The sequence below is a fragment of the Phyllostomus discolor genome, chromosome 5 (genome assembly GCF_004126475.2).
Source record: "Phyllostomus discolor isolate MPI-MPIP mPhyDis1 chromosome 5, mPhyDis1.pri.v3, whole genome shotgun sequence".
NCBI lineage: Eukaryota > Metazoa > Chordata > Mammalia > Chiroptera > Phyllostomidae > Phyllostomus > Phyllostomus discolor.
Window position 1 is genome coordinate 174,550,690 of NC_040907.2, and position 19,834 is coordinate 174,570,523.

The window sequence follows — 19,834 nt, forward strand, 5'->3', positions numbered from 1 at the left end:
GTCCCGAGAGAGCGGCCCTGGGGCCCTGCGGCCTGGCCGGCGTTCTCCGCGTCAGGACCTGGGACGGAGGGCGGGGTCGTGCACCCGGGCGTGGAGCCCTCGCACCCCCGGGCTCCCGGGGGGCCGGGCGCAGCCCCCACGCGGCACTCGCCCACCCACGGCGGCCCAGCCAGTTCTAGAGACCACCATCTCCCCTCCCCCAACCCCATCGTCCCCCCCACCCGGCCGGCCTGCGACCTCTGGTCCCCCTCCGGCCCCCAGGGGGCTGCCCGACCCGGCTTGTCGACGACGGGGCCGCAGAGTGTGTCCTGGGCCTGCCCTGCCGCCCGGCGGGGCCCGCACGATGCTGGTCGCCGACCTTTGCTCCCGTGGTGGCCGAGCCACACCCACGGCACAGGCCACACTCGTGTCCCCGCTGCTCTGCCGCCGGGGACCTGGCGGGGTCCCCTCCCGGCTGCCACAGACAGCGCCGCTGGGGGTGCCGGGCCCCACGGGCCGAGCCGGCTCAGCCTCTGGGGAAGGGGCCACTGACCGACCACGTCACGTGACCCCGGGCCCAGCTGTGCTCTGAGCACCGGGACACGGGCTTCCGGCCCCCCGCCTCTCGGGCTGCTGCGTCCCCCCTTCCTGGGGGGGCTGACAGGCCGAGGGTAGGGCTGGGACTGAGGAGGTTGTTCCCCAGGCAGAGAGGCCAGGGCCAGGGCCGGTCCCCAAACCGCAGTCCGCCCAGAAGCCCCTGTGGCAGTCTGGGGATATCTTTTATCGTTAATAAACGTTTAAACAGTAGACATTCTGTTCTAGAGCAGGAGAGTGGCCCTGCGCCCTGCACTGGTGTGGGGCCGGTGCGTCCGCGGGGATACCTGGGTGCTCATCAGCATGGATACATTGTTGCTCGTTAGTCTGCACCGGTGCCTTGGGTGGTCTGTTCAGCGGGTTTTGACGAATGTGGAGCCGTGTCTCCATCACCTGTTTCCCCAGCTTCGCTGCCCTGGACCCCTGGACCCCTGCTCACTTAAGTCCTCAATGAGCAAACTGGGGGGACTTGGGAGGAACCCCGCTGTGCTGGAGTAGGTGTCAAATCTCGCGAGGCAGATGTGTGCGGGGGCGGGGGCGGGGGGAGGGGAGTAGGTCAGAGCCTGCCTCCCCGGGACTGCGGCTGGCGGTGCCGCACGTGGCCGCCGGGGAAGTCCCCGAACAGCCCCCGTGCCTGAGGCACGCTGCCCGCGGGAGGACACGCCACGGCCCCGCGCAGGTCCGTTTCTCCCTGACAGAGGCCACTGTTTCCTGTCCAGTTCCCCAGAGCCCGCAGAAGGACCCCAGTTCTGGAAACCGCGGCGGAGGCGGCAGCGTCGGCGGAGCCCACGGGAGCGAAAGTGTGTTTCCCGGGCCGAAAGCCTCCGCCGCTGAAACCCCGCCCCCCTCCGCCCGCCCCCGACTTCGCTTCTCTCGTTGAAGAAAACCGTTAATTAGGACTTGATTAGGCTTTGCGGGAGGGAGCCTGGTTAATTAGCTCCAACCTCGCATGAGCACGAGGCCTGCGTGTCGATGGCTGGCGGTGGCCCTGAGAGGTGGGGGGGCTGCGGCGCGGGCAGCCAGAGCCCGTGTGCGCGCGCCCAGGGCCTGCCGGCGGGCCCCTCGTCGCCAGCGGCACCCGCGGCAGCAGCTCACGGTTCCTCGTGCGCCCTGCTGGGGGGCGCGGTGCCAGGCCGACCGCTGCGCCCGCGAACACGCGAGCAGGGCAGGGCCGGCCCCTCGGACTCGCCCTCCAGCGCCCCTCCCCCGCCACGGCGCTCCGCCCACTTTCTGCCCCCCCGCCCCCCGCCCCTGTCCTGACCTCCTTCCCGGGGTGCGAACCCTGGAGCTCCCAGCAGGCCCTGTGCCCACTCAGCCCCTCCCTCTGGCCCCGGGAGGCCCAGTCTTCCCCGAGCCCCCTCCGAGTGTCCAGGCTCCCTGCCCGCCGCTGTCACAGCGGGCTTGGGAGGCTCAGAGGGGCCACGCGGGTTCCAGGCGGAAGCCCCAGTGTTTGAACTCGGGGCTCCTGGCTCTGCTGCCCCACACTCGCCCTGGGCCCTGCGGCCCGGGCACGGGTCCGGCTGCAGAGGCGGCTCCGCGGAGGAATGCGCCGCAGGCTCTTAGGTCTCCCGGCTCCCAGAGAGGCAGTGCTCAAAGCACAGCGGCCCCAGCCCGGCCTCCGGGCCCCGCCGGCCCCGGCACCCCGCCGGCCCTGGCGCCGGGAGTGTGGAGCAGGGAGTCAGGGCTGGACGCCTCTGGGCCTGGCCGCCCCTGTGGAGTGCTCCGGGGTCCGGCGCTGGCCTTCACCTGTGCAGCCAGCCGGGGTCTGGGGACGGTGCCAGAGCCTCCGGCCGCACCTCCAGGGCGTGGCTGGAATCCTCACCCCAGGCCCTGCCTGGATTCCACTGGCACTGGGACGCCTGGGCCCACTCCCAAGGGCGCTCAGAGGCCCCCGGGGCAGGGCGGAGGTGGTCCCTTATCGCCGAGCAAGGTGGAGCCCGGCAGGGGGCATGAGGCCTCTGGCCTTGGACCTTGCGCCCAGAGGGCATGCGGGACCCCCACCTGCCCCCCCGCCCCAGCTTGCAGTCCAGGACAGCGAGCGTGGCTTGGAGGGGCGCTGTGTGGGGGTGCTGCTGCTGCTGCAGGCCTCGGTTCACGGCTGGGGGAGGCAGGGCAGCCCCCCCCCCAGGTCAGGATGGGGGCAGCAGTGCCTGAGCTCAGGGGAACTCTGGTGCGGGCGGTCTGCCCCTGCCCCTGCCCCTGCGGTTTCCCGGGGCTGGCCCCTAGACCCCTGTCCCCGGGGCCCACCAGGCATCGCCCTGCGCCCATCCGTGCCTGCCTGCACCGGGTCCCGGGCAGGCTCCGGGGGCTTGTCCAGCACACGCTGCAGGCCTCCGAGACTCAGCCACGCCAGGATGGTGACAGCGTTTCCTAGGAAACCACAGCCAGCTGCCAGCAGCCTGCCTGTGTGGGGGCGGGGCCTGGGTTGGCAGGCTGGGGTGGCGGGGGGACTGGGGTGCGTCTCTGTGCCTGGGGTGGACGTGCCCACTGTGTGGTCCCTGAGGGGTCCCCATGTGGGCGCGCGGCCTGGGTGCGCCTTCACGCCTGCGGGTCCCGCACGGGTGGGCCCCTCCCCGTGCCCCCCTGGCGGTGTCTGTGGGCGAGGCTGGCCCGGCACGCCCAGCCCGGCCCTGGCAGAGGCCTGCGCCTCTGACCAAGTCCCGAAGGCCGGCGGCAGTGGGCCAGCCCGCCCTGGGCACCAGGCCGAGGGGCGTGGCCACAGGGGGCGAGAAGCAGGAAGCAGACACTGCCTCGGCTCTCCGGGTGGTCCCTGCACCCCACCAGCCTCAGCCCCCTGCCATCCTCCCTGCCCCTTCCCGCCACCACCCGCTGTCCGAACGTCTCCTGGGCCCCTGTCCTGCACGCCCAGGAGACCGGAAGTGCTCTGGGTCACTCTGCGGGGAGAGGGGGGCAGGTCGCCCTGGAGCCCCCTCGGCCCCCCCTCCACCTCCCCTCCATCTGCGTGAATGACCGGGTGGGTGGCAGGCGGCTGCCCCTCACCTTGCCCGTGGGGGACCCCGTGGGGGGACAAGGAGAGTGACCGGCCCCAGGGCCACCCAGGTGGTGGGAGCGGCCTGCTCTGTGCCCCCTGGTGTGTGAGACCCAGGGGCTTTGGGGCCCGCACTGGCCCTGCTTCTGGTGAGGCCACGGGCTCAGCGGGGACTGGGGGTGCCCGGCTTCCGAGGGGCACCGAGGACTGCCGCGTGCCCCGCTCAGGCCAGCCGGGGCCCATCTGTGCCCTGCGGCCCTTCCCAGCCCCGGCACCGTCCACGGAGGCTCGGTGACCCCCACGGAGGGGCTGGTGGCCCTTGTGGGGGGCCCGTTGCCCCTCGTTGGGGCTGCGCCGCCCAAGGGAGGGCACCGTCTCAGGTTGCCCGGGCACCTGGGAGGAAGGAGCCCAGCTGCCCCTGAAGGGCCATGGGGCCCCCTCAAGGGGTGCACACCGGGTCCCCCGCACGCTCTCGCCTTTGCTTATTGGCCTGTGTCTGCCCGAGAGGCGAGCCACAGAGCGGCAGCCTGCAGAAGTCACAGTGAGCGTTGGGAGCCAGCGCGTTCCCCCTCTGGGCTTGCGGTGGGGGGGGGGGGGGAGCGAGCCAAGATGACGCCCGGCGCCGGCAAGAAGGACCCAGGAGGGTGGCGGGCTGCAGGTGTGGGGCCTCCCCCTGGGGCGGCGGGGGGCAGGGGCAGGGCCGGACCTGGCGGCCCCCTCGGTGTGGTCAGGGGAGGGGTGTCCCCCCTTCTGCGGGGGTCCGGGGGCTGTGCCGTCGGACAGGAGCTGGCTGAGCCCCATGGGAGTGAGGGGCGGGGGGACGGCCCCCCAGGACGGCAGGTGAGGGCCGGCAGCGGCGGGCTTCAGCCGCCTCCTGGACGGGCCCCGGGCAGTGGCTCCAGCTGAGCTGCCGGGACTGGTCCCGGGCAAGGTGGCCTCGAGGGGACAGGCAGCCAAGCTGCCCCTGGCACTTGTGGGGCTGGTGGGGCCCTCCAGTCTCACCCTCTCTCTCCTGCCCCTCCCTGCATCCCAGCCCCACCTGAAGGGGCTCACTCGGGGGTGCGGCGGGGCAGGCCCCGGCCCTGGTCAGCCTGGAGGCCCAAGCGACCGAGTGAAGGCAGGCAGTGGGGGGGGGGCCCAGGGCGGCTCTTTGGCTTCTCCGAGCTGCCCCCTCCCTTGGAAGGGCCCCCTGGGTCCGATGCTGAGGAAGCCTCAGGTGCAGAGCATTCTGGAGGCCGGGAGGCCTTGGCAGGGCCTCTTGCTGGCTGGCCGGCTGGGATGGCCTGTCTGCTCCCTGCTGCCTCAGACGGGAGGGGAGAGACAGACAGACAGGCTCCAGCGCGGGGAGGGGGGAGAAGGGGGGGGAGGAGGGGGCCTGTGGCCTTGGGGAGGGGGAGGGGGCCTGTGGCCTTGGGGAGGGCCCAGGCTGGGCACCGAGAGCAGCCCTGAACTCCAGCCCTGGATGCTGGCCGGCCCCGGTCCCCCCCCCCCCCCCCGTCAGCAGGCAGGGGCGCGCCTGTGGGGGACAGAGGGGCACCTGGGGAGGGGCAAAGGGGTGGGGGTCCCCCACGGCCCTGCGCCCAGCCCAAGGGGAGCTGTGGGAGCCGTCTTCCCCCTGGGGACCTGGAGCCGTGAGCTGGGTCAGCGGGGGCTGGGCCTCGGGGTTTGCCAGCCGGCCTGGGGCCTGAGGACTGCACCCCCAGCGGTGCCGTGGGAGAGAGGACCTTGGAGGCCTCGGAGCTGGCCCCCCGCCCCCTGGGGTGGCGGGAGGAGGCTGGCAGGGCCTGGGGAGTGGGAGGGCAGAGGGTGAGTGAGCGTGCGTGCACACACCTGTGGGCCAGCTCGCACTGGGTCAGGCAGTGAGTGTGCGTGCCTGGCGTGAGCTCAGAGCTCAGGGCGGACGGCCCAGGGTCCCCCTGCCCCTCCCTCCTCCCACAGGCTCCCTTGTGGGTCCCTCCCCTCGGCCTTTCCCCGAAAGGTGGCTCCTCTGGGCGCCGGGCGCCAGGGTGGTGGTCCCGAGGGTCCCGCTCCCACACTGGCCTCAGGCAAGAGCCGAGTTCCCGAGCCCTCGGCAGGGCCCCGCCCAGACCGAGAGGAACCTTCTCTGATCCTCGGCGGCCCCACCTTCTTCCCCCTCCACGCCCACCTGCACCTCTGGGCGAGGCCTGGGATGTCGGGCGGCTGGAAGAGCCGGTTCGGCGGGCCCCTGCCCCGGCCGGCCTGTGCCGACAGGTGGCTCTCAGGGCTCAGGAATGCGGAGAGGAGCGGCTGCCCCCGGGGACGGCCCGGGGGGCTGCGGGCTGGAGGGGTGGCTGGGGGCCCCGGGCAAGCCTTCCCACCCCGGCTCCCCCTCAGCAGCAGCCGGGGGATTCTGGCCTCCTGGCAGGACTCCAGCTGCTGAAGGTCAGAGCCATGCAGGGCGGGAGGCAGGGGCTGGGGCCCCGGGGGAGGTGAGGAGCCGGGGACCCGGGAGCTGGGGGCTGGCAGCCCGCCCGCAGCCAACTGCCTGTCAAGTTCCTCCATTAAAATACGACGTGAGTGAGGGTTCCCTGCTCAGACGCGGGGGGGGCCTGCTGGTACCCGCCACACAGGCAGCGGGAGCTGCTGGGCCGCAGGAAGGAAGGGAGGAGAGCCCCCGAAGGGCAGCCCCTGATGGCCCCTCCCCGCAGCCCTGGGCCCCAGAACTGCTCTGGGGAGACTCCCGGCCTTGGTTCACGGTTCTCACTGCCTGTTTGTTTTAGAACGAAATGATACACGTTAATGAAATAAAGCCGCCCACTACAGAAGGAGTGAAGACACGAAGTGAAGGGGCAGGGTGGGCAGCCGTGGAGTGTCCCGCCTGCCCTCTAGGGAGCCGCTCTCCCGCAGAGCATGGGCCGGGTCCCCCGAGGCAGCGGGCGGGTGCCCCTGACGGGGGCTGCCCGAGCTGTCCCAAGGCCCCACCCCCACGCAGGGCAGGGCAGGGCAGGGCAGCATCCAAAGGCCCCAAGTCCCGAGGGGACCCAGGTGCGGGGTGAGACGGGTGCAGGCGAGGACAGGTGGGGTCAGCCAGGGTGTTTGAGGGATGCGTGGACCAGGAGGGCTGTCAGCCGACCAGGGGGAGCCCCTCGAAACCGGGCCGTGCACAGCCGGAGAAACCGTCTTTCTGAACGAGAGCTCGATTCTGGGTGCTGCCCGAGAAACACTCCTGTGTGAGCTGCCCCGGCCTTTCCTGGACGCCAGGAGGACGCCAGGAGGACTCGGGATCGGGGCCGCAGGCTCAGGAGGCCAGGAGGAGAGGCCCACCCACAGCAGGCGCCCTCCCCACAGGCCGCCCCTCGGCTGGGCCACCCGGCCAGCACCCCCTCAGGGCCCAAAGGCTGTGTGGGGGCAAAGGAGGCCCAGCCCCTCCCCACGCCCTGGCTGGGGTGTCTGGGGAAAGGTGTGGCCGCACCTTCCTCAGGCCCCTCCCTGTGCCCGGAGGTCCCCCACCAACCAGGGTCCCGTCCAGTCAAGCCTTCCCGCTGGAACCTGGGTGGATGGAAGGCCCAGTCCGCCGCCGGGCAGGAAGGGGCGGTCCCCACCAGCAAAGCGGCTCTTTGGCCCTCCTGCGGATGGACAGGCGAGGTCTTCGGTGAAGGGACCGTAGGGACCAGTCGCTCTGGTGCCACTGAGCTATTCACCCCACGGCACCCTGGACCAGGAGTCCAGACCGGCTTCTCCCCCCCCCATCTCCCTTTCCCTGCCCCCCTCCCCAGACAGCCCAGACAGTGGCTGCGAAGCAGATCAGCCACCAGATCCTGGAGGCCGGGCTGAGCATGCCCAGCTGAGCCCTGCTTCCGGCTCCTTGGCCGCTGCACCTGGACGTGAGCCCGGCCCACCCCTCGCCCGGGCCCCCTGCCTGCCTGCTGGTCCCACAAGGCCTGTGGAGCAGGGCTCTTGGTGGCTTCGGAAGGAACGTGGTCTTGGGAGATGGCCCAAAGGGACCACCCGTGCCCACAGGGGGGCTGGACTCCTGCTTTGCTCGGGGCCCAGAAAGGAGCAGGCAGGATCTGGATGCTGAGGAGGGGGTGTGTGGGGGAGGTGGGGTTGGGGAGGGCAGGCCCCGGAGACTAGGGCACCGGTCTTGCCCCAGGGTGGGCTGGGGTGCGGAGACCCAGTGGAGCTGGTATCCGCGGGAGGGGTGTGGTGAGTCAAAGCCACTGGCAGAACTCCACGGGCCCAGAGGGCCAGCATCCGGAGGGGGCCTCAGGCCCCGGCTCTCCGGAGAGCAACCTGTGTTCCTGGTAGCCTGGTGCCTGGAGGCGCTGGCGCGCAGCTGGGCTGGGAGCGCGCAGAACCCGCCAGCGCGCCCTGGGACCCTCCGCCTCTCCCTAGCCGGCTCCGCCAGGGCGGGGCGCGGGCGCCCTCTGCTGGCCGCACTGCGGAAGACAGGCACTGGCGAGCGCGCCGCCGGCAGCCTCTCAGGCCCAGGCGCAAGCCTGCCCCCTGGGGCACATCGAGCCCCGCTGGTGCTGCCCTGGACACCCATGTGGCACCCGGGCCTGAGCTGTCCCCAGGTCACCCACGCTGACCTCAGGCCCGCCTCTTTCACATCCCCCTGCAGGCCTGGTCCCCACTGTGGGGCTGCACCCCCATCCTTGGGGCATTGGCTTAGCCTGTCAGGGCCTCTGCTCTGGGGGCTGCACCCGACTAAGACCCTTCCCTTTCCAGCACCCCCAGGGCCCGGGCCCCAGCATAGCTCCCCAGGGCACAGGTGTCACCTGTGGACCGGTCCACCTGGGTGAGGCTCAGGCGCCCGCAGGGCCCTGGGAAGGCGGAGCCCTGAGACCCCACGTGGCTGCCTCCAGGCAGGCCACCCTGGGCTGAGCACCGACAGACACTCCGTGCCTCTGTTTCCCTTCTGAACGCAGGGGCCGTGTCCCCCCTCCTGGGATGTGGGGGTCAGTCAGCTGCACGGAGGTCCTGCAGAGGCTGTGTTGGTCCCCACCCTCACACTGTACCCCTTTGGGGACGATTGGGCGGGACCCCGTCACAGGCCCTGCCTCAGGGAGGGTGGTCTTCGGGCCGGCCCTGCCCCAGGCCACGCCCTGAAATGGGCTGGCCCTGGAGATGGGGCCGGGGACCCTAGACCGTGGCCACCTCAAGGGGGGGCACAGCTTGGGTCCTCCCCTGTCGCCCCGGCTTCCACCCAGTGAGGACCCCATCACAGCAAGGACAGGGGCGGGGCCTGTCCCAGGGCGCCCCCGAGGCTGACGGCTGGGTCCGATTCACCGGCAGATGGGGGTCCTGCGCGGCCCAGGGCTGGGAAGCGACCAGGGGCAGGAGGAAGGAGCTCAGGTGAAGCAAGGCGGCATCGCGGCCTCCTGCCTGGGTCCCTCTGCGCTGTCCCTATGACAACCTGTTTCCATAGTGACCGGATGTTCCCTGGGTGACAGCGATGTGATGGTCCAAGAGCAGGTGGATGTGCACGGATGCTCCCCACCAACAGTGTGTGCTGGGGAAGCTGCCCAGGCTCTGGAACCTTCCGGCCCCTTCCTATCTGGCTGCTGACCTGCTTCCCTGGGGGCAGTGGGTGGCAGTGCCCAGCCCTGAGACCTGCTCTTGGGGCCCTGCCGTGGCCTAGCTGGGCTGGCTCTGCCTCCTCCACCCTGGTGCGGGAGTCGGGCGGCTCAGCCTCCTCACTGCGTCCTGGCCTCAGAGCTCTGACACTGCAGCCTGTCCAGGGTCCCCCATCCTCTGCAGTTTTTTAGCGCTTTCTCCCCACACAGGTATTAGAGGCTCACGGTGAAAGGCAAAGAGCCTCCTCCCTGTAATAGAAGGGGAAACTGAGGCAGAGCAGCTCATCCAAGGTGACACCTGAATCCTCCAGCCGGGGGCTGTCTCCCTTTGGAGCGAGCTTCCCTGCTGCAGCCTGAGCCACCCCACCCCCAGCACGCACGGCACCCCCAGCACGGCCTCCCCAAAGCTGGCAGTGGGGTGGGCCAGGGAGGCCCATAGCGGGGAGCTGCTGCCCCCCTCCAGCTGCTCAGCAGAGCGGGTGAGCAGGACCTCAGGGAGGAGAGGGGAGGAGAGGGCCTGTGTTTACGGCCACGCTGCACGTGGCGGCTGGGGCGCCCACGGGGAGCCCCACAACCCCAGGCCACCTGTGCGTGCCCAGGAAGCCTGGTCAGGGCACCTTCCTCCTGCCCACCACTGGGGGCACCGTGGGGCCCTGGAGCAGATGGGCTTCTGGGTAGAGCCCCACCGGAGCCTTGGCCCGCAGGAAATGCCCCCGGGCCACAGGCAGGCATTTCCAACCCCACCTGAGTTTGGTGAGCTCCTGCCAGGGCCCCCGGGGAGCCTGCTTGGACATCAGCACGCACCCAAGCCACCGTGTCTGCTGCCGCCCTGGCTGGGGCCGGGCGGGGCGGGGGCGCTGGGAGGCCTCTGGGGCGTGTGGGGTGGGCCTGTGTGTTATTAGAGGAGCTAAAAGCTCCCCGACCCACAGAGCACAGAGGCAGACACTGCCCACCCAAAAGCGACAGCCACCTTAACCTCAGCCCCAGGGACCCCCAGCCAGCCATGATGGCTCTGGAAAGGGCCCGTGGTGGCCTCAGTGCCTGGTGGGTGGGCAGGCGGGCGGGAAAGTGGCCTCCACCCTGCTCACTTCCTGGGAATGGCACGGGGTGGGGGGGCCCTGCCAGAGCTCACCCCCTGTCCCCTGCCCCCATCCCAGTGGGTCACCTGGTGCAGCCCAGGGAAGAGGGGTCTGTCCCACCGAGCCTGCTGCAGCGCCCACATCCGCCAGCAGAGGGCGCGCTGCACGCACGAGAAGACACCCTGCAACCCCCCCCCCCCCAGGGAAACCACGAGCCCCCGACCACGGGCCCCGCCCTCCTCCCATGCCCCCAATTCCCCAGAACCCACAGCGCCCCGCCCCGCGGGTGCTGCTGCAGAAGGCGTGGGAGTTTGAAGAAGAAAGCGGTGTCCCACCCAGAGAGGGCCTGCTGGGCACTTCCTCTCGAGCGCCCCCGCCAACGGGCAGTGCGTGTGTCCTAGGGGTGCGCCTCCGTCTCACCGGGCCCAGCCCCGAGCACTCGGGGCGCCCGCGGCCCGTCCAGGGGCGCCGCTGCGTCCCCGCCCCCACCTCCGGCGCCCCGCCGGACTCCGGACGCCGAACGGCAGCCGCAGGAGACTGTCCCCCGGACCTGGGCTCTCAGCTCAGGGACAGGACGGCGTGGCCGCAGGGCCAGCAAGTGCAGGGCTGGGAGGGCGTCCGTTACCTCGGCCGCAGCAGGGCTCCCCTCGCGGCCACGACCGCCGACGAGCCGCCCGCTCGGAGGGGAGGCCTGGCCTGTCAGAGCCTCCCAGGCTGAGCCTCGGGCCGGGACGGCAGGGCTCCCGGGACCAGGGGCCGGGCACCCGACTGGTGGTCCTCACGCTGGGGCCGCGTCCGCACCCAGACTTGATATCCAGACCCTGGGCGCCAGGGGCTGACCCCAGAGGCAGCGGCCGGGGGCGCAGTGACCGGGACTGTGCCCCAGGGAGGGTGTGTCTAGGGTTTCCTGTGGCTGCTGCCACAGAGGACCACAGCGCAGCGACTCCAGAAATGCGGGTTGCCCTCTCGCAGTCCTGGGGTCAGAGGGTCGGCGGGGTCTCCCCGGCTGACCCAGGAGGGCGAGGGCCGGCTCCTTGGGGACTCAGGGGTGAGTCCTGCCTGGCCCAGCTTCCCCGGCTGCCGCCTCCCTTGGCCTGTGACCCTTCTCTTCCAGCCAGTGGGAGCCTCTCCCGGAACCCCCTCTGCAGTCATGCCACCCTCTGAACTCCCCTGACTGCCCCCCCCGCCCCCGTAAGCACGCTTGCCCACCTGACCACCAGGGCAGCCTTGCCACCTGGAAATTGGCCAACTGTCCACCTCGCCCCCTCTGCAACCTCAGCTTACTTGGCCACATACTGTGATAGGTTGTTGGGTCCTGGAGTCTGGGACATGGGCACCTGGGGGCCTTATTTCCCCACCACGAGGGGTCTCTGCCCTACTCACCACATACATACTGGGTGTCAGCCATGCCCCAGGCACCCTGCCAGAACTGAGACTCAGAGCGGCCTCGCCCACTCCCCCGCCCCCCCGTGTGGCCCCAGGGAGGCCAACAGTACCTCCACGGGGCGGGGAGTGCGGGGGCAGGGGCACTGGCCTCGGGCCAAACCTGCATGCAGGTGGGACCCTCCTCGGGGTAGTTCCGTGAGCACCCAGCAGGGCCACGGCCTGGCTCAGCCCTCAGCGGCCTCCCTGCTCCTGCCCTTGCCTGGCGGGCCGGGCTGGCCCAGGCGGGCCCCGCTGGAGTCCGGGTGTCCCCAGGCCCCTGCCTCCCAGGACCCTCCTCCTTAGCCCACCCCCCACAGTGGCAGGGCCTTCCCCGAGGAGTAAGGCCTCCCCGGGACGGACCAGGGACAGGGCACCAGGATCCCAAAGGCCCTGGCTCAGCGGCCCTGACCGCAGGGTGGGCTTGGGGCCAGTTCAGAGGCCCAGCAGATGCGTCTGAGGGACGGAGCAGGAGGGCCGTGTGCGCCGCGGGGCAGGAACACCGTCACGCCTCAGGCCGCCCGCTGCGCGGCTGGGCCGGGGCACGTGAGTCCGTCTGCGCCTGCCAGGGCACCTGCGTCGGGGGGGGGTGGCGTGGGCCTGGCGGGGCCTGGCCACCCAGCAGGGGGGGCAGAGCTCAGACTCCCAGGCACCCCGTTGGCTGGGGGTTGGGGGTGTCACACTGTCCCTCCAAGCGGTCGGACCCTAGTCCCCAGGGTGGGCGGTGCCTCCCTCCCCCCCTCCCTGCCTGCGCCTAGCCAGCCTTGGTGGCTGGGCCTGGCTGGGACCTCCCCGTGTCCAGGGGACGTGGGGGCACACTGGGAGCGGGCTGTGGCCGGGGGAGAGGTCACTGCCAGGGCCACCGCTGGCGGGCACCACCAGCCGGGCCCTGCTAGGACCCTCGTCCACTGTGTTTCCTCGGGCCCTGCCCCAGGCGCCCCAGCTCAGCCGCACCTTCTCCTGCAGCTCCCCCCTCCCCAGGGGCCCTCGGCCCGCCCTGAGGGACAGCAGTGCTTGGGAGGGGGCGGTCTGGGGGGCCCCGGCTCCTCAGGCCGGGGTGGACCTTGTGACTGTAGACCTGGCAGGGCCACTGGCCCTGTCCTGGGAGGGAGCCTGTGTGTCCTTGCCTCCCCGCTGAAAACGGGGCCTGCGGCTGGGGGTGGCCTGCCCCGCCCCCACTGGGCCCCCTGCTGCTGGCTGCTGCTGCTTCGCACCCCACTCGCCCCTGGGCCCGGCTGCCCTCGCCGGTGGGGGGGGGCGGGTAAACCAGGTCACTGTGGCTTCTCCTTGAGGGACCGACGGCAGCCGGCAAAACCGGGACAGCAGCCGCGCTTCTCTGGGGGAGCTGGCTCATTAGCCATTCCTAAATTAGACGCAGGGCTGGGACTTCACAGGGCCCCGGGCACAGAGTCACGCTCCAGCCCGGCAGCTTCTCCCCAGCCCTGCCACCCTGGGAAAGGGGGGTGGGGCTTTGTGGGGCGGACTGGACCGAGGGGGAGGCTGGCCTGCAGTCAGGAAAGGCAGGCTCCTGGGGTTGGGGGGAGATGCAGAGGGAAAGCCGAGGAGGGGAGGCAGGGCGGGGCTGCAGGAAAGGCCGCCCTCTGGGCCTGGTCCCCGCTCCCCTGCCCTGTGAAACCCTGTGAGATGCCCTCCAGGCCTGCAGCCCTCCGTCAAGGCTGCGGGACCATCCGCCAGGAGGACCCCACAGGAAGCAGCCTGTAGCCCCTCCGGGCCCCCTCCTGGGACCCGGGTCCGGAAGGCTGCTGCAGGGAGGTGCTCGGTCAGCAAACCCGACCAGCTGCCGTTCCTGATGCCCCGTGTGCGCCCGACACCGGTCCACATGGGGGGACCCGGGGTGTCACCCCGTCTTCTCCCTCCTCCCCCCTCCTCCATTCGCTTCCCCATGGGCCTTAGCAGCGTCCAGACCCAGACCCTCTGAAGGAGGGAGCCTGCCCGCAGGGGTGCGAGGGCAGTGGCAGAGGGGTGGGGCCATCACGCTGCTCTGAGGCCCCCCTGGAGCACCCCGCTGGAGCTGTGTGGGGGCAGCACCCCGGAGGGGCGGCCCTCTCTCTCGGGGCTCAGGGCTGCTCCGAGCCCCTCTCAAGGTCGAGAGGAGGGTGGGGAGGGCAGAGCTGCAGCGGGAGCAGCCAGGGTGGGCAGGGGGGCGGCTGGGTGGGCACACAGCCAGGAGACAGGTGGGCCCAAGGGCCAGGCGGGGCCAGGCCCGGCGGGCACAGCACCCTGGAGCTGACGGAGCCACTCAGACCTCAGGGGCCCGGCCAGCCCTCATGAGACAGCCCAGGCAGATGCACCTCCTCTGGGGTGCCCTTCCCTACACCCTGATAGAGACCACCCTGCACCCCTTGATCTGTCTCCTCTGGGCCTATCTCCTCTGCTGGACTCCACACTCCCGGAGGGCAGGGTCCTCCTCGACCCCCAGGCTCTGCCCAGGCATCAGCAGGTGGCCAGGGAGCAGCTATGGAAGCAGGGAGGTGGCTGGCGGCCAGGGAGCAGGCCGGGGACCAGGCAGGACACCCAGCTGTCGCTCGGAGAAGCGTCCGGGGGTGCTGAGCTGATGCAGAGGGTCAGCAGCACCCGCCCCGCCCCCAGGACGCTGCGTCTGGGTGGCTGAGCTCCTGGCGGCTGGCTCGCGCCACATCTCAGGGCCTCGTACTGTGCCCACGTCACAGATGGGGACAGGGGGGCAGAGGGCTGAGCCACCCGCCTGGGCCGCCAGCCCCAAGCGGCAGCGCTGGCCCAAGCTGCGTCGTCCATCGGGGCTGGACCTGAGCCGCCGGCAGCTCCCAGGCCGGAGCCAAGCGCCCACGCCTGCCCCTGTCCGGGTCCCTCAGCCCCTGGGGTGGGGGCCTGGCCTGCAGACCTCCCCCTGGGCGCGGCCCCACGACGACGGCCCCTCAACACGTGTGCTCCCGGGCAGGACGACGGGGAGCTGCCACCTGGAGGCCGCCCAGGCCGCCCACACGCCCTGGCAGGGCTGCCGTGTGCGCCGCCAGCTCCTGGAGTTCTCTGGCTGCAGTGGAAACCAGCTTGTTCTGTCGGGGCCTGGACCCGGCCCAGGTTTCGGGGGGGGCCGCCCCTCCCCTCCCCCGCTGCCACCACCGGGAGGGAAGGCCCTCCCCTCCACCCCCCTGCACTGCTGAGATCTTCCCCGCAGACTGCTCTCTGAGAAGGCCCACCCGGACCGGGGAGGGAAGCCCAGGCCGGCGCTGGGCCTCCCGCCTGGGCACTCGGGCTGGCCCCTGGGCCTGCTGGCTCCCGGCCCACTGGCCCCCGCGCTGCTGTGGACAAGCCCCGATGGGCCCGTGTCCCCGTCTGGGCACTGGGGGTTTGTCCCCAGAGTGGGAGAGACGGGGCGGGGCTGTGGCTTGCGGTGGGGCCCACCCGTGCCGCCCAGGGTGCCAGGCCTCCTCCCCCCCGCCCCTCGGAGAGCCGTGCCCACGCTGGCCCCGGTGCCGGAAAGGCTGGCCGTGTGGGCCTGGCTGCGAGCAAGCCCGTCTGGTTCTCTCCTCTGGCAGGGTTCCTGGAGCCTCGGCCCAGCCCCGAGCGAGGCGCCCAGAAGGCCCGGCGGGCCGAGCCAGCCCTGCGGAGGCCCGGCTGTGGGAGGGCTCCGTCTGACTCAGGCCTGCGACTCGGCTGCTTGCTGGCCGGGAGCTGGGCGCTCGGGGCTGCCCTCTGGGCCTCCGCTCTTTCCTGGGCAGCGGTGACGGTAGCTGGGGAACGCCACATGGGGCCAGGGCCAGGGGCAGTGCGGGCAGCAGGCCCAGCGGCCGCAGGCCAAGCGGGGCCAGTGTCGCTGCCGGGCCAGGGGCCACCCGGCCGGGCCGGATGCTGTGCTCTGTGCTGGGCATCTGGCCGGCCAGCCCGGCCCTGGCTTGGGCCTGCCGCTCTGCCTGCTCTGTGTGCCTGGTGTGAAGCGTGCCGACCCACCCCCGCCTGGACCCTCGTCTGGAAGCCCCCCTTGGTCCCCATGCAAGGACCTCACCGACCCCCGGTGGTGCCCGGCACTGAGGATTAGGGTGCTCCCCGAGAATGACCCACAGTGACCCCCCCCCCGCCAGCAGATGCGTGAGTGCAGCTCAGAACCCTGGTCTTCCCACAGTGCTGCTTGGGTGCCTGTTCTGAAATGGTGACTGTCACACCCTTTCCGAGGAAGTCCCTGGTGCCGCCCTGCTGGTGCGCGAGGGCGTGTGGGCCCACCGACGGGTAACCCAGAAAACCGCCCTCCTGCCCCCGCTGCAGGCTGCGCACCGGCCTCTGCGTCCACCGGGAGGGAAAGCCGGTGGCCGTGAGCTCACGCCGCCCCACTCTCTGGGAGCCCTCAGGCACTCAGGCCCAGCGGCCCGGGCTCAGCCCCCCTCCAGCACCCGCCCCTGGCAGCGGAGGCAGCCCCTCAGGTCCCTCCCTGTGCTGGCAGGAGACCCAGGAGGAAGAGGCTCCCCAAACGCCCCACTTGGCCACCTCCCTCCCGGAGCCGGGCAAAGCCGAGGGGGCGGGTCCCCTGGGAGTGGGTGCCCCAGGAAAGAGGGTCACTCCCCCCGCCGGCAGGGAGGGCTGCCAGGCCTGCAGGGGCAGCAACTGGGCCCCGGAGGAAGCCACCAGCCCCGGGGGCACAGCCGCCGGTCCCCCACGCTCGGCCGGTCCTGGAGACGGGCAGGAGGCTTCGCCGTGAGGCCGGCCAGCTCCCGGTCCTCCACACGGCTTGGACGGCCAGCCCTGGGCCGTCCTTGGCCTCATCGGGTCAGGCCCTGGTGGCAGCCAGGGACCTCATGGGGCTTTGTGACACCCCGGACGTGGACACGTGGAAGGCCCTCCCTGGAACGGCCACTGGCCCACGTCGCATCCTGTCAGCCTCTGAGCTGGGGCTCCTGGAGGCAGCGGCAGGGCTTGCGGCTCGTGACACCTGGGGCCAGCCCCACAGGGAGGCCCGGGAGGGCAGGCCAGGCTGTCCCCACGGCGCCTGGTCCTGTGCCTGGTGAAGGAACAGTCCGGAAGAAAGGGGGCTGACGGGAGGGGGGGAGGGGCAGCCGCCTCCTGGGTTTGGGCGGGGCTTTGAAAGGTGGGCTCCCCACTTGGGGGTCTGCACCTCTGCCTGCCCCCCTCCCAGGCCAGCCCCAGAGCATCCCGACCCCTGTGCCTGGCGTGCAGCCGGCCCGGGAGCCCCTCCCCCAGCCCCGCCTTCCTCGCACACCCGCCGTCCCCGCAGCGCCCCAGATTCTGCTTCTGGAAACACACTCGCAATTAAATCTGAAGGCCCAGAGAGCTGCCTGGGGGGGAGGCAGCCGCTACGACCTCATTACCACGGCTCCCAACGGCAGCCAGGCCCGGCGGCCGGTGCCCGCCCCCACCCCACGTGGGGCAGCTCAGGGAAGCAGGGGCTCCCTCCCAAGCAGTGTCCTGGCTGGGAGGTGGGAGGAGGGGTAGGGAGGGTGGGGTGGGGTGGCCTGCAGGCCCCTTCACTCTTCACAGGGGGTGGCGGCCCCTCCCGGGGTGCAGGTGACCTGGCAAGATGCCACTCAGTCCCAGTGGTCATCCTGGCAGCCTGCCCAAGGGTGCCCCGGCTCTGAGGAGGGGCAGCCGGGCTGCAGGCTGGATCTCGGGGCCGGAAAGAAGAGAGACTGCTCCTGGGAGGTGCCAGGGCCTCCATGGAGTGGGGGCAGGGTGTCTGGCAGGGACTAAGGTCAAGGCCAAGGCCCAGATGCGGGCGCAGCCACAGGGTCAGGGCCTTCCTGGCAGGAGGTGGGAGCTGGCCAGCCCTGCAGGGGGTCACGGGTACCTTCTGTCCCATGCAGACAGGTTAGGCCTCTGAGGTTCTTTGTGGCCCAGGCTGAGCCAGAGAAGGGGAAGGGGGGAGGGGAGGGGAGGGGGGAGGGCGGGCGCCTGCAGGGCTGCGCCCCGGGACCCTGGGCAGCAGCTCCTGGCACGGGGCAGGGCCCTGTGGGTCTGCCCCCCTCACATCGCCCCTGAACCCTGCCGTCAATTCCCGGGGTGACAGCTGGGTGTGGCTGGGCAGGTGGGGCTGTCAGCTGAGGACGCCACAGCCTGGAAAGTTCTGGCACTTGGCCGCCTTCCCTGGGCAACCAGACACTTCCGGCAGGCGTCCTGGGCGGTGTCGGCCGGCGTCCCTGCGGCCCCCCGCCTGGCACACAGCTCCCAGGGCTGCGGCCTCAGGCCCCGTCCTGTCCTTCCCCGAGTGTCCTCTGCACGGGACCACGGGGGGCTCACCTGGTGTCTGACCCCCTCTTCAGCGACAGAGCTGCCTATCAGTCCTGCGGAGTGTCTGTAAAACAGATGTCATGCCCCCCTCCCTCCCCACGTCCAGAGCCAGGGGCGTGGCGACCCCAGCAGCCGCGTCCAGTCAGCCCCGCCCCAGGACTGCTGGTTGCCCGGCACGCGCCTGGGCTGGGGGCAGACGGCGTCCCCGCCCCCTGGGGCTCCTGCCCTGCGCACAGGCGAGAGCAGCCAGGGCTGGTCGAGGCCAAGGGTGCTGGGGGCTGGCGCCCTGGTGGTGGGCCTGGCGGGGCTGGGGCTCAGGGAGCAGGGGACATTTGAATTGGACCTCCTTGTCCCAAGGAGGCACCGCTGGGTGAGGGAGACTGTTCCGGGCAGAGCATGAAGCAGGGCACATGCAAGGAAAGGCCCGAGGCAGGAGCTGGGGGAGGCAGGGCGGGCGGGCATGGGGTGACGGGGATTCCCGCAGACCCCAGAGGCCAGGGCACGGGGCCTGTGGGGCCCGCAGGTGCGGGGTGGGACCGGCAGGGGCTGCCGGTGGCAGGGGGTGCCTCCTGTGGTTTAACCCTCAGCCCTACTCTGCTGGTGGGGCTGCCAAGCGGGCCTCCAGGGGAGGCGGCCAGTTGGTTTAGGAAAACACGTGAAGGGTCTTTCTGGTTCTGAAAAGAAAATCCCAGGGCACAATCTGGAGAGTGGCCCTGCGGGGAGGCTCCGGGGGGCCAGAGGTGCGGAGGGCCAAGCTTCGGGGGCCGCTGAGGTCCGGGGCGGGGAGGGGGAGGGGGAGGGGGCGGGCAGCCCAGTCTGAGATGAACGATGTCCTGTCCTCCTTGAACCTCCCCGACGACCTTGAACCTCCCCGACCACCAGAGAGGTGGAGCACTTCACTTTGGACATCTCCTTCATTTTACTGAAACTGTTTCGTCCCATCTTTGACGGTTGTCCTCTGGGATCGTTGTCTTTTCCAGTAGCTCCGGAGCTCTTTGTCCGCTGCACGTGTGTTTTCCGGTTTGTCACTTGGCTTTTAATTTGCTGAAGACATTTTTACATATAAAGTGATCTTTTCTCCAAGTCATTAACCGATGACCCCAGGATGTTTATTACTCATTCATCACGGAACAGAGTTCTCTGTCACTGACAGCTGAACAACAGGGGGGCTGGGTGTTGGGGGCGTTGTGGGCGTTGGGGACTGGGCTCAGGTATTGGGGGCTCCGGTGTGGGGGGCTGAAAGGAAGCCCAGAGAACCGTGGGTCCCCGGAAGGCACACAGCTGGGACCACCTTGGCCTGGAGGAGCTCAGAGCTCCAGGGACCCCACGGAGAGCTGCTGGCCCAGACCCCTGCCTGGCGCGGCAGGCCAGGAAGGGGGTCCCCAGGCCCCCTCCTCCTGCCCCACCTCTGCGGGCCCCTCCTCAGGAGCGGTCCGAGGGTGGAGCTGGGAGCTGACTGACTGGGGAGTCTGCCCAGAGGGGCCCGTGCACTCAGGATTCCAGAGAGAGGGTGGAGGACAGGGCAGAAGCAGCGTGCCAAGCCACGGTGGCCTCGACTTTTCCAGAAACTCCCAGGAGAAGAGATATCGGCCCGTGAATTCAGCAAGCTCTGGGCGCCTCAGGCAGAAAAATCAAGCTGATGAAAAAACGTGGCCATGATTAACCCCCGGAAAATATAAGGTGGCGTGGCGAAGGAAATGCGGTCACACTGCGTTTCACAGCGCGGGCCTGAGGGACAGGTGCCCGGCCCGACGGCACCAGCGCTGACGCCGATGTAATGAAAAGCTGTGATTCAGCCCCAAACAACGGGGGTGGGGGAGGGGAGAGAAGGTCGTGACCTGTGTGGCCGCAGAGGCAGGCGACTGGGCTCCGTCTTCCTAGACGGGAGTCCGCAGGGCGTCCAAAGCTCAGACACTGGGCCATGACCACGGGGTGATGTAGGGGGAGGGTGCTGGTCGGCGTCCCAAGGGGTTTCTGGAAAGATCCGAGAGAACAGC